This window comes from Larimichthys crocea, chromosome III, assembly GCF_000972845.2.
Source record: "Larimichthys crocea isolate SSNF chromosome III, L_crocea_2.0, whole genome shotgun sequence".
In the NCBI taxonomy this organism is placed as follows: Eukaryota; Metazoa; Chordata; class Actinopteri; family Sciaenidae; genus Larimichthys; species Larimichthys crocea.
In genome coordinates, this window is record NC_040013.1 from 34,642,711 (window position 1) to 34,660,382 (window position 17,672).

The 17,672-nt window shown below is 38.4% G+C and overlaps 1 long non-coding RNA gene across 2 annotated transcripts in view; it reads right to left on the reverse strand.

The window, feature by feature from the left end:
• The window catches only part of LOC113745713 (uncharacterized), a 55,453-nt gene continuing 37,781 nt past the window's right edge, over positions 1-17,672 (reverse strand). The window contains exons 2-3 of one of the 2 annotated variants that reach the window (XR_003462336.1): positions 2,030-2,146; positions 1-400 (exon numbers count right to left, since the gene is read on the reverse strand). This is a non-coding gene — a long non-coding RNA (uncharacterized LOC113745713). Of the gene's footprint in view, positions 401-1,713; positions 2,147-17,672 lie in introns of those variants that run through there. The other variant, XR_003462337.1, reaches the window with a different exon arrangement.

Consider the following 17,672-nt stretch of genomic DNA (forward strand, 5'->3'; position numbering starts at 1 on the left):
TAAAGGTGCACATTTCTCAGACTGCCTTTCCTGTAAGGCTTTTATAGTGTTGCAAAAATTAAAAAAAAGAGGCAGACAGGGAAGTTCAAACCCCCCATGGTGGCTTTTTGCAAATTTTTAAATTGCCTTAATAGATTGAGATTTTCCACTCTGTGTGTGTTAAAAAAGTTCTGCACCACCTCCTGCTCGGGCCTCCACTTCTCTCCTGCAGCGACACCCTTTTCCATCTCTTCCCCTTTGTGCTCTGCTGTATCCTCATTTTTTATCACAGCCTCCTCCTGCAGTGTCCTCTCCTCGTCTGCTTCCACCCCTTTTTCCTCCACCACTCCTTCCTCCTCGATGCCTGCCAACTTCTTACGCTCGCACTGATTGTTAGCTGGCTTCAAAGCCAAGGAGGGATCTACAGGAATCAAAGATGTCAGGACATGGAAGATCTCTTCAATGCCACAATACACAGAGGACATTGTGTGGCCATGCCAAAATCAATCTGACTTCCATTCATCACCTAACCCTGTCTGAATATGGCTTTAGTCTGAAGGTCTCCATGTTTGTCTGTAACAGTTTGTGACTCCTGTATTTTTCAACCCATTTTCCCATGTTTTTGTGTCACAGATGGGGAGAATAAGTTTATATTTGACAATCTTTTTTTTCAGTCTTTTTTTTGGGTAATTGCACTTTTACTTATATACATTTCCATTACTCTACTCACAACTGCCTTTTACTATATCATAGTTGTAAACCCTTATAAATCCCTAACGGAAATTAAAAATGAATACTGAATTAAACTCACAGAGTTGACTCATTACTGAACACTGAACTGTCTTAATGACCCCACCCCTAAAAATAAATGTATTTGGAATTTATTTTACAGAATATCATCACTCTATGTTGATTTATATTTATATGGCATAGTGAATGTCTGAACAGCTCTGAAGGAAAAATCTGTTAATCTTTCATAAACTGACCTTAAAAGAGAATCACTATTATAGTAAAAAAAAAAAAAAATCTGTCATAGTAAGTGTAAAGAAGCTGTGGACTTCATCCTTTCTTTACCCTTTTCTGCATTTTTTTACAACTACTTATTCCCCTTTCTTTGTTGTTTTCAATTCCTTCCTCCTACTCCCCAACCTCCTTCTACTCTCCAACACATATAAAGACGAAATTGTGGTGTCATCATTATTTGGAGGGCCACACACACACACAGACACACACACATGGTGATTAACAGCGACAAAAGAGCCTTTTTCTGTATGGAGATTGTTATCATTCAATGCATTAATCTCTCTACGGATTCTAAGGTATCACCTTTTTACATCTATAGTCGAGGAAAGAAATAGGGAAAAGAAAGGAATCCTATATTTTACACAATAATGGAGAGAATTTGAAATTATGCATTCAAAGCCACCCAACTATAAATGCAGGTACAATAAGAAGACATGGAAATAGTCAGCTGCTATCAAAGACAAGTTTTATCTCTGTACGTAGGGTGAAAGATTCAACAGAACAGATTTGAAGTTTTAAAAGGTTCAAAGACAGTGGGCAGGTAATGACAGAACCACCTTGAAACTTGACAGATGCATATCACACTCCTTAATTATACTCACTCCATAGCAACTCTGTAAATGACTGCCTCATCACTTCTGTAATTATGGTATAATTAGACAAAAACAAATTGCAATATGATGGAAAATTATGGGTTGTTAAACAGAAACTGTTAACGGTGTGAAAAAACAACAACAAAAAAAAAACACACTTGGACCAAATTATATTTCTATTGCCAATGTCTCGTCAGTGGACAATTATTTATGCATTAGTTAAAAATAGAGATGTTTAGTTTGGCAAAAATCTGTGGTATAACAATTTCCACACTGATCATCCATTCTGCTTACGTGCATAATTACACATACTTTTCCTAACTGCTGATATACAACACAGTATAATTCTATATACTAGTTTAGCTTTTGATGTTACTCAAAAAGAAAGCACAAAACACTATAAACATTTAAAGCCTGTGAATTAGGTGACTCACAACAAAGGTGAAATGTTATGATCCATGCTCAACTTCTGTGTCTCCATGGTGATGGATGATACAGGACATTGATTGGTCACCCCAAGGTCCCCTAGACTGCTGATGGAGGAAAGGAGTCTGCATGTTGGAGGCACAAACACATACCGGCACATTTGTACACACATGGTTGTACAGCATGTAAGTCCTGTTTTTAACATATTACATTTAAAAAAATTGAAATTACTTTTGTTAAGATTATTTTGACTTTTTTTTTGTTTGCCCTTTGCAAATATTAGCAAGTCTCCATAAACTAAAACTTTGAACTTCTTACAAAACAGAAATCTCTATTTGGTTTCATTTTTTGTCCGAGAACATGGATAAAGATAATGACCACAATCCTAGTTAACTAGCCTAAAGGCAGCTCAATACAATCACATGTGCACACACACACACACACAAAGACACAAAGATGAAATAATCGCTTTAATTTCACATCTTTCTCTCTCAGAACAAGATTACATTACAGCTTCTTTTTGATGTCTGCCCGCAAGGTTTAGTCTAAGGGTTTGGGAAAGTTTTTAAGATGTACTCCTTGAAAGTTTGGATTCAAACTTACACAGACGCAAAATACAAGCTCTATTTTACCGTGATGACTTTGCAGAGTGATTCACATCAAAACGCCGTCCCTTTCCTCAGAAAAATACGCTGCCCTCCCATCTAAATGGAAATGTATCTCAATCACCATAGCTCTTTTCTTCCATTGCATTTCATCTTTTTCTCTTTTCCTTTCGTTTCATTTTCTCTCTCTGTCATCGTCTCCTTCATCATCACACTACATGTTTCCATCAGAAGACCTAAGATGTTGACTTTTTATTTAAAATAAACACTTATTTCCTTTCTGCCAGAAAATTCTAAAATCACCCTGTAGACAGATGGTAAACGCAAATTAATTCATCTTGAGCTTAATCTGTTTGGCACTCCAGAGCTTAAAGAGGCTGCCTGTTAACTAGAAGGTTGCCTGTGTGATTCCTCTGCACTAGGTATGAAAATCTGGTGTAGTAAGTAAAATAACCTAAGCTGCCTTGGTGCACCTTTTTAGTCGTGTTGCTCAGTAGTCAAGAGAGCTCATATGAATGGCAAAAAAAAAAAAAAAAAAAAAAAAGAATGAATAAATTATAAACCTATTAATTACCTTTATAGCCCTCACACATTGGGAATATATAAATAAATACAAATAAATAAATCATAGTGTTAATGATGCATAAATATCAATACTTTTAAACAGTCTCTGGTGTAGTGCTTCCAAGTGACATTTTCCCTCTCTCTGTGTAAGCAAGCTAAAGGGACAGGAGTGTTTAGTATTTTGTGTCAGTCTGGTCTGGTTCCACTTTGTCTGAATACAAATTGACTGTCCTGTTTTTCATTGTGTTCATAGTCTTATATCTCCCCATATCTTCAATAATAAAAATAATAATAATAATAATAACCAAGAATATTCTCCTGAATGAAAATCTACTATGACTACAGTGTAAATTAGGACCTACCGGCATTTCTACAGCACATTTTTGATGTATGAGGTTGTACCTGTACCCTGCAGGTTTTACAATCTGGAATGTCCTGGTGGCACTGGTGTAATGGGATCACACAGGTCTAGGCCCTAGAGGACCCTACAGACACGCTCCGTCTGCTTAACCAAATATCTACGAATACATCCTGTCTGCTAGTTAAACATGACATAGTGGCTAGCTGACTTATCTACATGTGAACACATTTAAACAACACACACATGCAGACTAGTTAAATATCATCATGTCACTTGCAAGCATATTTCAATGCATATGTACACACACACACATAGACTGTGTGACTTGGAACTATGCAAATGTAATTGAAAAATCACCTAAAGGTGAATGCTTTCAGTAGCTTCTCTATTGGTATGCAAGTAAATGTAATCAGTAATAATTAACAACCACATGAGAGCTGATAAATAGGATAGCAACTACTTGATGATTAAATACATAACTCGACTTTATTGATATGGGAGAAAAATACTACTCCTGTTCTTGATATGTGCAAGAAATACTCTTAGGCTGATATGAACACAAACGGTGTATTACAGTGGAAATAATGATTATCACTGTGATATTGCAACTCTCGGCTGTTTATTGCAAATTTAATAAGCAACAAAAAGCACATTCTTAAAAATATTTCCAAATAATGTGTACTTAACTACTTTGCATTAGCAGCCACACTGTATATTAAAAGTTAATTGCAATCATTCTTGTTCCAATAAAATCCTACATGCATTCTAGCTAGACAAACTTATCTTGCTGCAGATTCACCACCCAGGGTCAATTTCCCTCCAAATGAGAGCATTATCTGCAACAAGCTGTCCCCCGATGTAAGTCAGTGCCCCTGCCGGCTTCATTTGTTTCAGGCAGACAAACAGAAAGCTAAAAACTCTCCCTGCGTTTTGTTGCTGCTGCCTGATTGCTCTGTCAGACTACATGTTTTGTTATTTGGTGTGAGGCCTGATAAGAAACAACCAACAGACTGAAACAAGATGCCTCCGTTCATGCTTAAAAGATTGAGAGAGCATGGAAGAGGAGGAGATGGGAGGTGTGAGGGGGGACAAAGCAGCAGGAGAGGGTCAAACAGGAGGAGAAGCCAGAGGTATATTTAGAAAATAATGTAGAAAATGGCTTTATATCTAAGGCCCATTTTCCTTTTTGTTCAATAAAGTTGTACAAAGTGTCAGATTGGTAAAGGTTAGAACAGGGCTTTTTAAAATATTTTTTACAGGCATGCAATTGAGTAAAATAAGCTTGCTCTCCATGGGTTTGCTTGGTGGAATACTGTATTAAAGGGGTACCCGAGCATTGTTGCACTCACATTTCATCCAGCTAATACTCGGAAAAGCAACAAAGAGTTATTTCTTTACGACTTGTGTCCACCATATGGAAAAAAAAAAAAATCCAAGGAAACATGACGTTAATGATGCTTTTCGGTAAAATAACAGTTAAATATTTGATCATTAAATACAAACAGGCTTGTGTCTACAAAGTGTACACTTACTGTAATACTTCTGAAAACAACACCCAAAGTCATTTGTTGACGTGTATTAGTTGTTCCTTCATTAGAATACCAGAATTATCGCTTCATTAAACGAAACAGCTAAAAAGGCTGGAGGCTCAGAGTGACGGTCCATTACTCTTCAGGATTAGTAATACTGGTATTAGAATATAGATCGAATCACCTCAGTCAACTTAGTTAATTAGTTCAAACAGGTGTCGTACCACACTGACTGCAGTAAAGACATGCACAAAGCAAATATTAGCATGTAACACACACACATACACAGAAGAGAAAGCCATAGTGACGGAGAGAAAGTACTTAGGAAAAAAAAATGTGGCGTGGGTATCTGGGCAATCTGGCAGGATTTAAACATCCCAGCCTACCACAGCTAAATGACAGGGGGTCAGCATGACAAGGCTGTTGCCTTTGCCTTCTGCTTAACTGGCAATACACCAGACCCTTATGTCCACCAGTATTGCAAGTGGTGAGTCCCCTTGAAGATAGGCTGAATGCTTCCCTGCAGAAGTATTCCTGAGACAGATGATCCAAAACTCTAGCTATAGGGATTACACCTGGCCTGGAGATCTTGCAGAATGCCGGAGGACATGGTAAGGGAAAAAAGATGTATGGGCTCATCTGCATAGCCTGTTGCCACCATGACCTGCATAAGTGGACAGAAAATTTACAGAAGGAAGGTTGGCTAAGTCTTTTAAGATACACTTTTTCTTAACGGTTCATAGTGGCTCCAAATACGGAGTAGAAGAATCCATATTTCCTGTGACCTAACTTTGTTGTATTTCTAATTCACTTTTTGTGTCTTGGTGACTGACAAACTACTTTTCAAATAAACAGACAAATAATTTTTTGCCATAATTACAGTCAGCTGGCTTTTTAAAAATGTTTTTTTTTGGCAAAGTCTAATCCTTTCTATTCATGAGGCTTATTAATGGTTTGTCTGTGCTTGCTCTTGTCTAGTCTTCTATTTAGGGTAGACTTGACTAGTTGACTGGATGTGGAAAGGATCCTGTGATCATCCACCACTGTGTCTTCCATGCACTTCCAGGCCTTTTTGTGTTGCAGACCTCACCAACTATTTATTCAGCCGCTCCCAATGTTCCTGCCTTCTCTCTGATGGATTTGCTCTTTTTTTGTTTTGCAGCCTAAGGATGGCCTGTTTCACTTGCACTGAGAGCTCCTTTGACCGCATGTCATGGGTTCACAGCAACAGCTTCCAAATGCAAATGTCACACCTGGAATCAACCTCAGACCTTTTACCTGCTTAATCGACAAAGAAAAGAATAAAGAAAGTTAGAAGAGAATAAAGAATAACCCACATCTGTCCTTAAAACAGCATTTGATTCAACTGTCCAATTACTTTTGGTCTCTTGAAAAAGAAGGAGCTACATATTAAAGAGCTGTAATTCCTACATGTTTTGTCCAATTTGAATGTGAATAACCTCAAATAAAAGCTGAGAAAAACCCATATTCATTATTTAACTAAGACTTTAATATACTTTGGTAAACAACCAAAATAGCTAAATGTGTCTTAGTGTCCAAACATATATGGACCTAACTGTATACCAAGCTCTCCTGAACAATTTGACAATACTATGTAATGACCAACATGATGGCAGGTTTACATAAAAAAAAAAAAATGTTGAAACCAAAGATAGTTGGAAAGAAAAAACAGAAAGAAACGGAACACAAAAGTTGTAGGAGGACTGAGGAGGATTTGAACAAAGTCTCATGGACAGTAAAATTATCATAAGTGTTGAATATAGAGGGTGGAAAATGACAAAAACAAAACAAAACAAGATAAAAAAAATAGATGAAAGAAGACAGGACAGAGAAAAGTTAGAAAGAAAGCGAAAGGAGGGACATGATAAAGGAGAAAAATAAATATCTGTGGCTGGAAATTGGAGGGAAATATAAGGCATGTGGTTCAGAAAAAGTCAAATTAAATACAAAGAGAGGTGGTTGCGTGTGGAGCAAAGCAGTGTCAGAGAAGGACAAAAGGATATAGGGAGAGAGAGAAAGAGTGAAGGAATGGAGAGGGGAACGAAGAGGGAAGGAAGGGTAGAGGGAGAAAAGTAATAAAAAGATGAGGCAGCAGAAAATGGCAGACAAGAGGGAGGGGGGCTGGATGGATGATGTGTAAAACAGGTGAAGAAGCAAAAAAGGGGAGAGAAAAGATTAAAGGGAAATGGAGTGAAAGGGATTAGAGGAGGGAACGTAAGATGGATAAAGTGACATGGGAAAAGGCAAAGACAAAAAAATGTAAATTTGGGAAGATTGGATGAAGACAGCAAACTGAGACTGTAGTGGAGAAGGAGTATAAAGGAGCATTTCAGATATAAAAAGAGGACAGACACCAATTGGGGGGGGAAAAAGGGAAAGTGTGAGTCTATGAGAGAAGGACAGCGAGTAAAAGGGAGTAAGATGAGCACACGGGGGAGAGAAACAGAGACTGATGGTGTGAGTGAGAGAGAGATGGAGAGAAAAAGGGAGAGGGAGAGTAAGGTATATTGCAGGACTAAGTGGCCAGAGCGCAGTCTGCCAAATATAAAATCAATAGACACTATCTCAGTCCGACCCCCTACTGCTGAATCCATCAAAAAAAATTTAACGATTCCTCAGTAAAAGATGCAGCAAGGCAGCACCAGAGAACCTGTGTGCGTGTGTGCGTTCAGATTTATATGGTCTCCAGAGAGACACGCCGTGTGTGTTTTGTGTGCGTGCGCACAGCGCAAGTGTGTGTGCTTTACAGGCAATATAGTATGTTTGCATGTGTGTACTGAAACAGAGAAGTTATTTAACCTAACTGTCAACATGACAGGTCCATGTATTTGTGTGTGTGTTAGTATCAAGGACAGTCTCAGTGTGTATATCTGGGTTACCTCAGAGCCAGTGTGTGTGTGTGTGTGTGTGTGTGAGTGTGTGTGTAAGCTGACAAGCGGTTTATGCCAGAAGTCATTTCCAGGTACATAAGCTAAAATGTTGCCGCCATTTTATGGACTTGCAATTGTGTTGATGTTGTCAAGGTCTCTTAGTCCACCTGACACACACGCGCACACACACACGCTCACACACACAAAAAAACAGAGTCAGACTGCGGTGCAGACCAGGAGAGTTAAGTAAATGATTCACTGCTTTGCTGTCACACCCTAACACACTCAAAGGCACACACACACACACACACACACACACACACACACGGCTGACAAGTGGTGGACTAACTGGCTGTGAGACTGCTCTGCTAAGACATGGCCTCTTATGTTCTGCACACTATTACTGGGAGTGAACATGCAGGGAGACGTAAGGAGAGGAACATGAATGAGAAAAAGAAGGAAAATGAAGAGAGGCTGAATATTAAGGATAATCTGGGACAGGGATGGAGAGGATGGAGGGCAAAGGGAAAAGGAGGAGTGTAGAAGGCAGAATGGTAAAGAGGAAAGTTAGGTGGCGTGAGCGGGTAGGTGAGTAAGACAGATAGATGGAGGGACAGCGTGAGTGAGGGTGAGAGAGAGACATGGGGAAAGGAGTGTAAATTTGCATAGGGGTGAAATTGAAGTAGCTTTGAAAGGCAATTCAGCTAAATCAATTTGAAGTCCTCTATTGAAGGACTTCTGGAATCTAAATAAGTCAGCCAATCTTAGAGGTTCACACACACACACAAACATTACATGTAGATATAAGCATACACACCCTCCTTCACATATGCAAGTAAGCAGGCTACCTGAATTTGTAAGCCCATTCAAAAGCACATGTCTTGTTAAGTGGAGTACAAGCATGCACACACACACACACACAATCAGAGATGTGTTGAAGAAGTAGGAGATTGCTACACCCAACTAACCCTAATGCAAATTTAATGCTGGCAATAATGCAAATTGGTGAGTTAATGACCTCTATTTAATCCTTATTCTCAGTCATCTTAATTAAAGATTGTAATTGTTGAAAATAATGTATAATATATAATGTTATTATTATTTCACCCTATGAAGCTATCCTACGTATTCCTTGTTGTTCTGTCCTTTAGTTTATGTATGACTCAATCAATCAATCAATCAATCAATCAATCAATCAATCAATGATCATCATAATCTGCTGCACCCATGAAGGTAGCTAGGCAGCTAGCACTGTGTAAATGTTTGAGTCAATACTTGTGAGTGAGTTGGCACAGTAGAGTCTAACAACTCCTACTACTATAGTGAAAGCTTCATGTTTTCTAGTATAAACTGAATTATGAGGGCCTACTATTCCACATATACAGTACATCAAATTATGCCACCTATGACTGTCATATTCATAAATATACATATTCATGTCAAATCTGTGTAGCAGTTCTACTGAATGTGTCTTGTTTTTGCGTGAGTGCTTGTTGTGTTTGGAGATTAAGTGATTCTGATTGGCTGATGAGTTGTGAGAATTAGTGGTATCAAAACTACAACAATTTTCATTTAGCTATCCTCACATCACAGGAATGATAATACCCATTTTCACATCCATTTTAATACCAGCAGCATCATTTGATTGTCAGTCAGTCCCCTGGGAGAATAAATCATCCAATTTACACTGAGCTAATGGGCGGGATTTTAATTAGAGCCGTCAACATGCCCCCTCTCCCTCTCTCTGTGTTATTTCAACAGCTATTCATCTTTCCTTTTCTTTTTTCAACAATCGTTTTGTTCTGCTGATTGCTATTCCACAGGGGCTATTCTCCCGACTTCCTTGCACGCAGACACAAAAACATGAAGAAACACTCACATATAAGCACACACAGTCTCGACTGCGTGCACATGCATACACACAGTGTTCATCATCAAAGTGATGCTCTGTCAGATTACTACTGAGGAAAGAAAGCTAAGGGAATAGCGAATATAATGGGCTAAAGTTGTAACCAGTATGACATCATGTATTAACTGCAAGCAATTTCAGAACAAATCAATGGGGAATCTTTAAGTATGTAATTATCTGTATCCCTTTCACATAAATACATACCCATTTTACCAACAGATAACAGATACTGTACCAACAGGGGCATAGTGAGGGGTTAACCAGACTTAACTCAAATCATTTGCTTGTAAATGAGGCTGAGAGTTTACTCATCTATCTTCAGATTAACTGTATTGATCAATGTAGATAAGAGTTACCCACATCAACTGGTCTGGTCATTAGCTGATCTCTCTGCACCGACTCCAACTGAATATGTGTTCAGTGACTTTTCCTGTACTGGCACACTGTGTGCAGGTTATTAATTTAATAAAAATGAAAAAACAAAAAAACACAACTTTTCTTTTTGCCGTTGTTGTAGTAGTAATATCAAATTTAAAATTCTGGTATCAGGACGATCTTAGTTGTGCTTAGTGGGTCATCTGTTTTTCAATATGACATTGACCTAAAATATAATTATAAATACCTTGTATAGCGTTTCCACTATCCACAGTTATGAAGCTTTGGTGCAGCCTGCCCAAGGCAAAGTCATATGAGAAATTGATTGGTCTTCTATTCATGATTGACAGTTGGAAATTTCTGAGCTCACCACATTCTGACAGTATGAGGTTGACAACCAGTGTGTACATATTTCATCATTATTATGCTAAATAGCTGTGATGTTTCTCTTTACATCTGCGTCAGTGTGAGTTGACTGAGTTCGACTTATTTGACATCACACACATCTGCACAAAAACATCAATGTTCTCTAGACCACTCTAATGGACATCATAGGTTGCAATGGGTTTACAGTCATTACATTTCCAGTACTATGCTACCCAAACACTAATGGTCAGGAAAAGTAATCAACATGATTTGAAACTCAAGTTTTGTTAAACTTGAACTTTGCTAAAACTCATTGAATAGTGTGTATTTAAGATAAATACCCAGGCATGGCAAATATTAACTTCAAACTGGAACATGAACAAATCTATAGCGCCACCACCTGTTTTCATTGTGCATCGCTTATTACGACATGTGCTTTCTCTAATACACTAATAATAAGGGTAGATTTGATGAAAATAGCCTTAGCATATTATTAAAAAAACTAATAAATAAATACCACATCTGCATTCCTGTGTCAACCGAACAGTTATTTTCTCTCAGGTAAGATTTCGAGTTTGATTTTTAAAAATATGTATGCACACATCTGCTTCACAGTCATTACAGTGCCACAATCTCTCCTACTGATGTCCACAGGCTGCAGTTCCTCTGTAGGTTATAAGTGCTTTATTCAAGGAAGCTCTAACATTAACTGCTGGATTGTTGTGAGATGTAATGCGATTAACTATTGATGCTACAGTTCTGAGGTGTGCATGCTGAACATATCTTAAAATATGTAAATATCAATGTAAAGATTTTAAATGGTTTATGATGATCTGTTTCCCAAAAAGAGACTCTGAAGAGAAATATTGAGTATATGATCCATAATGGCCATGATGGATTCACTATTAAGAATGGCTTCTGTGATCATGCAGTGTAAACTTGTAACAAAGTGACTATCCAAGTTGAGTGACAGGATGAATATATCTGCTTGGGGGTGGGAAATGGGGAAAACAAGTAAGACCCACTGTGCAGTACAACAAACTATGCCCACTTCCCACAATGCCCCTATAATCACTGTATACCACAGCCTCACACTTATATAAACTGTAACAACTTATATCTAGCAAGGTAATGTAATAATTTAGTGATTAAAAATAATTGATCATTAGACAAGTAACACCAAGTAAACAAACATGATCGTTATATCTGCCAGCATGGAGATAAGGTTTTAAAAATGTTTTATATATCTTTGAATTCTAGCAAACTGAATATGAGAACTACACTTAAAAAAATAAATAATACACCTCAGCAGTGATTTGTTAAGCCAGCTGAAGACACCCACTGAAATGCACAGTCAGTGCTATGTTAAACATTGTGACACAGTCCAAGGACTTTTCTCTTCCTCTCCCAGCTAGGAACTCATTATTACCCTGACAAATGCAGCATTAAAATGTTTACCAATTGCCTGACACTGCTTGGGCTTGTGTTCGGGAGTCCAAGTGTCTCCTTGTCTGTAAAATAATTTGACAAACTGCTCCCCATATTACCATGAATGTCCTGTCGATGACAACAACTGTTAGCATTAATGTGTTTGCCTTTCCTCACTCCGCCTCCCTGTTTTGGACCTATGTTATGTCTGTATGGTGTGTGTACACTGTTGTATAGTGAGAATGCATATGTGTGTGTCTTGAAACCTTGTGTGATTCTACGTAGTGAATGTCTAATACGCCCCCTAATTTGTGTGTGCATGTGACTGCATGCGTTCCTGTTTTCTGCCCTGCTTTCTGGCCTTTCAGTCAAAGGGGAGATGTACTACCAGCTTTTAAATTAGTCACACATCACTGCAGGCATAATACGCACAAACACACTGGGAAAAGTGTTGCGCACACATGCTGAAATCATGCATAGACATCAGTGTGACACGCACGCACGCACGCACGCACGCACGCACGCGCACACACACACACACACACGCACACGCACACGCACACGCACACGCACACGCACACGCACACACACACTCACACTCACACTCACACTCACACTCACACTCTGTGGTGAATAACAATTGAGGCAGGGATGAATGCTTTCGTCTCTAAATGGTTAGAGAGCAGGAGAGAACCAGCAACCAACAAAACAAAGGTGACAGGATTAAGGTATAGAATCAGGAGTGAGTGGAAGAAATAAGTGTGACGATGAAACTTGTCTGAGTAAATGAGAGTCTAGTTACATAAACGGCAAAGCAAACATAAACACGTGCAGAGACTTACATACAGTGACCTACCAATTCATGATTTATTATTTTTTAAGACAAGAGGGTATGTCTTTAAAGTACTGACAGCTTCTCACCAGCCAAGTGGTTGGTGAAAATGTTTTGGACTTTTGAAAACAACAGCAAAAGGAAATCCAGAAAATCAAACTCAGGAATAAAATATAGATATTTTTTGGCAGCCAATGAACTGGGACAAATTGCTGTCTCTGTCTTATGTGTCTTTGAAATTGACATGCAAACTTTCAATCAAATATAAGAAAAAATAAATATCAAAATGTACAGTCCAGCTGCTGACAATTTTTGTGATTGTCTCTCTTTTTCTGCCTTACCCTTTATAGTGAAGCTTTATGGTTATTTAAATAAGTTCACAGTGTCAGAAGTGTGTGTGAGTGTGGTTGCATCTCCATGCCTCTCTTGTCTATTGGATTATATTGTAGTTGCACCTATTTTTAGCCAAGCACACAGGGAGGACAGAAAGTTCAGCAATACAAACGTTGGTCTTGATATCACCCTGCACTCACCTTGAAATCAGATAATCCTGGAGACAAGAAATAAAAGAGAAAGACTTTTATTATATCTTTCAACTAGAGGTACCCAACGGAGATGCAGGGGAAGGATGAAGCAGGCAGAGTGACAAAGGCAGTAAAAAGTCCCACAAAACTGCCTTAATATGGCCCTTTTTATTTCAGCAGTTACTGCTATTTTTCTTTTTTAATTGTAGTATGTGCTGTGTGTGTAAAGATTTATTTACTCACCTCTCAGAGACAGAGATAACTGAAAGATTATGAACAAAAAAAGGGTGAAATGACACAATGCTTATCAAATGTGACTAAGATTTGCCCTGTATATTAGCAAAACTCATTCAACATCATACACCCTCCTCCAGGCGACCCAGCTGAGGCTGATCAGACCCCAGCTTGTGTCTGCATGGCCAACTGTTCAGTGCCCCTTGGTGCTCCTCTCTTGAACCACAGCCATCTTCAGGCTTACTCTGCCGCTTCAGTGGTTCTGTGGATGGCTGTGGCCCTCCTCTTTCCCTCAGTACCCAAAAAGCTTAAGGCTGTGAACAGAGATCGGACTGCCATCCCTACTGGCAGACTACCTCCTGCAGAAAAGACAATAATGGTCTTAAAACAGCATAGGAAGACGTTTTTTTCAGTTGTTTTTCCCAGTCTACCAGCTGCTGCAGTCTCGTACACAGGCCAGGATTCCTGCAGATGTTTTTGCAGTTGGTCTAGGCTGTGGAGCAAGGGGGTTTCAAAGTCTGACACCTTGGGCCTAAAAGCTTTGGGACTCAGCTCCCATACAGCTTTGGTAGATTTAAATAGGAAGTATAATGTTGTCATAGACTCAGTTATGTTGGAATCTACAACTGAAGCTCTGTTTTTTTTTATGCATATGTGTGTTTAAATTTGGCAAATTGAATTGAATGAGCTATTAGTGGCTCCTGTATTTAATGCATAGACAGATGACTTCCACTGGATTACTCTGATACTGAAGAAAACCTATTACATATTCGTTCAATGATGAATTTATGGATATCTAATCATTATGGACACTGAGGATAATGGTATCTTCAGTAAGTTTAAAGGAGTACAGTGTGTAGGATTTAGTGGCCTCTAACGGAGTAATTGCTGATTGCAATGACCTTGTCCCACCTCGGCCTCTTCCTAGCTTGAAGGAGAAACAGTGGTCACGAAACACACAGCCAATGTTAAGCCCCATCTGTTTATTTTGTCCATTCTGAGCTACTGTAGAAACACAATGGTTAACATGGCAGACTTCCTGGATCACTGAGAATTTGATACAGAGAGAAACAAAAACATCTAAGAGTTCAAAGATATCAAACAGTTTTTGTGGAAGAGGAAAGAGAGTCTATCATAAAGGAGACATGGAGTGAATTATCTTGCCAAGCAGAGAAGATCACAGACTCTAGACACCCTCAGGACATTTACCTAATACACACACTGATATCGAGGTGGGATGGAAGGCAGAGGGATTTTTTTTCTTGGGTGTGCGTGTGTGTGTCTGCATGTTTTTGTTCTGAAAGTGACATAACTGCACAAACACCACAAAGAGAGCTTAGCACCAAATGTCATGAAAAACAAAAACATTAATCTTGTGGATTAACGCTGAGAGTGATAAAATGTGTGTGTGCTTGTTTTTGAAAGGGAGAAGGGAAACATTTAAGAGAGGGGCTAAGTAGATGGAATGTTAGAAAAGGAGAGAAAATCTGAATCTGCATCACTATACTAAAAGCTTTGATTTTAGTGAAGATAGTGAAGAAAAAATATAAATCACAGCACGTGTATAGATGTGTTTGACAGCCAGGTGTCAAGTGCTCTAAGTGAAGAGAAATCATTTCAGTTCATTCCCGCTTATTTATCAAGGCATAAAGTTGTAAAAAACTACTTTTTACAGTACACTAATGGAGACATTGCACAGTCACTGTTCTGCCCTGCAGTAACCTCTTCTCTTTTTCACTGTGTACCACCCTCTGTATCACATTCTCTTATCCAACCTTTTTTAAAATTTAAAAGTGCCTTCCTAGTTTTGCATCTCTCTTTTTTCCTCTCACTACTTGCTTAGACTCTTCATACAAGAATCTATGAACTAGGACACATTGCTGTTTCAAATCAAGCACAGAAAAAAATAAATATTAAGATTTACAGCTGGAGACATCAATGAGTTTTGGTATTGTACCAGTAAATGTAAATGTAAATGTACAAGTCACCACTAAACAATTCAGCATTATAATTTTAGCCAGACCAAGTCTGCATCTGTGGGTCACAACATAATGGGTGTGATTGATTTGTCAACAGCTCTACGGGTTATGCAAACAGGAACTTATAATGTAGCAAAGTACAATACTTTATTAAATAATTGTGTCCTGCTTGTCAAGAATATGAGGTCAGGGAGGCACAGTTTGATAACAAGTGCAAAGAAGAAAGAGAAAAAAAAAAATCAAGAAAGACGATTTTAAAATCAGAAGATGGGTAAAGAAAAGGGTGTTGATCGACTTGAGAGGAGAAAGGAGCAGAGACGAAGGATAGTGGTGAGAAGTCAGTGGAGACAGAACCTCATGAGAGTATGGGGAATGGCAGTGATGGAGAGATGGAGAGTGAGAATAGGTGAGAAAAAGAAAAGAAAGAAAAAAACACAGAGACAAAGAAAAAAAAAGCAGAGAGTGGAGAGAGAGATGACGCAGTAGGGGAATGCAGAGAACAACAAATTAACAGGAAAACAGAACGGCGTCCTGAAGGACTTCAAGTGGAGAATTAATATTGTTTCCAAACACCAAGGGAACTAACTTGACAAGCAAGAAGTAAGTTGGGGAGGGAAGGGGGTAGAAAAAAGAAATGGGGAACAAAGGATGAAAGAAAGGTGAAACAAGCCAATTCTAGCTCAAAATCAGTTGACTTAATGTTATTTGAATTTGCAAAAGAAAACAATTCTTTTCATTTTGGTAGCTTTCCAGCAAAAGTTGGACATAAATAAAACATAATTGGTGTGTATGTGTGTGTACAGGTGTGTGTATGTGTGTGTGTGTGTGTGTGTGTGTGTGTGTAGTTTGATATATTAAAGCAATGCAATTTGTGTATGACACCAGAAACCGACCAAAGACAACGTTGTTTTGCAGGTGATCAAACAGTTGACAAGCAGGAAAGATCTGCACACACCTATACGTACACCACAATCACACTGTAATGAATTGCTGGTGTTAAAACGCTGCATTTAAAGAGTAGAGGAATTCACTCTTTGATAGCTTCCTAGAAAGCCCATCTCTCGGTTTATATCTCACAACTTCCATAAGTGGGTGCAGGTCCTAAACTCTTCTAAAATGTAAAAGCATTTTATTGAATGAATGTGTTAAATGTGGTGTACAGTAGAGTTGAGTACCAAAATCCTGAGAGCTTCTTCAGGCAACAACTACAAAAAAAAACAAAAACTGAGTGAATGAACAGGTCATGTAGTATGGCATGCTTTGGAAAATGGACGGCACTGATTGGAAGTATGCATACAGCATGCTACATAAAACTATAAACACCAGTTAAAAAGGGCAGTACCCAGTCTTTAGGAAGTTTCATGAAATACCACTTTTCTAAAAAAGCAGTTCTTTTATTGTGGTGAATAAGCACAGGGTGGATAAGAAAGTGCTGACTCTGTGCCAGGCATAAAAGCAGAGAACAGTTCAGCTTTTAGAGTTGTAAACATTTTGACTACTATTATGAAGGAGCTAAAATAATACAGATATCTAGACAATGCAGAGACAAATTTGGTTGTAAATTGTAATATTTGCCTTATAAAGAGTTATTGTCAATGTTACTAAATCGAGTTGTAGTTTTGCTAAGCAAACTTAAGAGACCTGGACATTGGTGCATGTGGCACCAACTGGTCTTAAGATTAAACTGCCATGATGCCAGAAACAAAAAAATGGAACGAGTGGATTCAGTTCAATTTCGTATACAGCGACTGTAGCATGTGATCATAAATCACTCCTGATAAGGAGTGTCAGCAAAATGACTAAAATCTAAAATGGAAATGGTAATGGACTGCCTGTATTGTTGAAATGTAAAGGTGGGTTTCAAATGGTTCCCCAAGGAGTCATCGACTGCGAGAATGTGCAGATACACAAAGGGATCGTAAAAACAAGAACATCGCTTACGCTGTTTCTGTGGCTGCTGTAATGAGATTTAATTTTATATTTATATACCCAGTTACCTTATTTTGACATTTTATTCCAATAATATACTGCTACAATTGTTATGGAACATTATT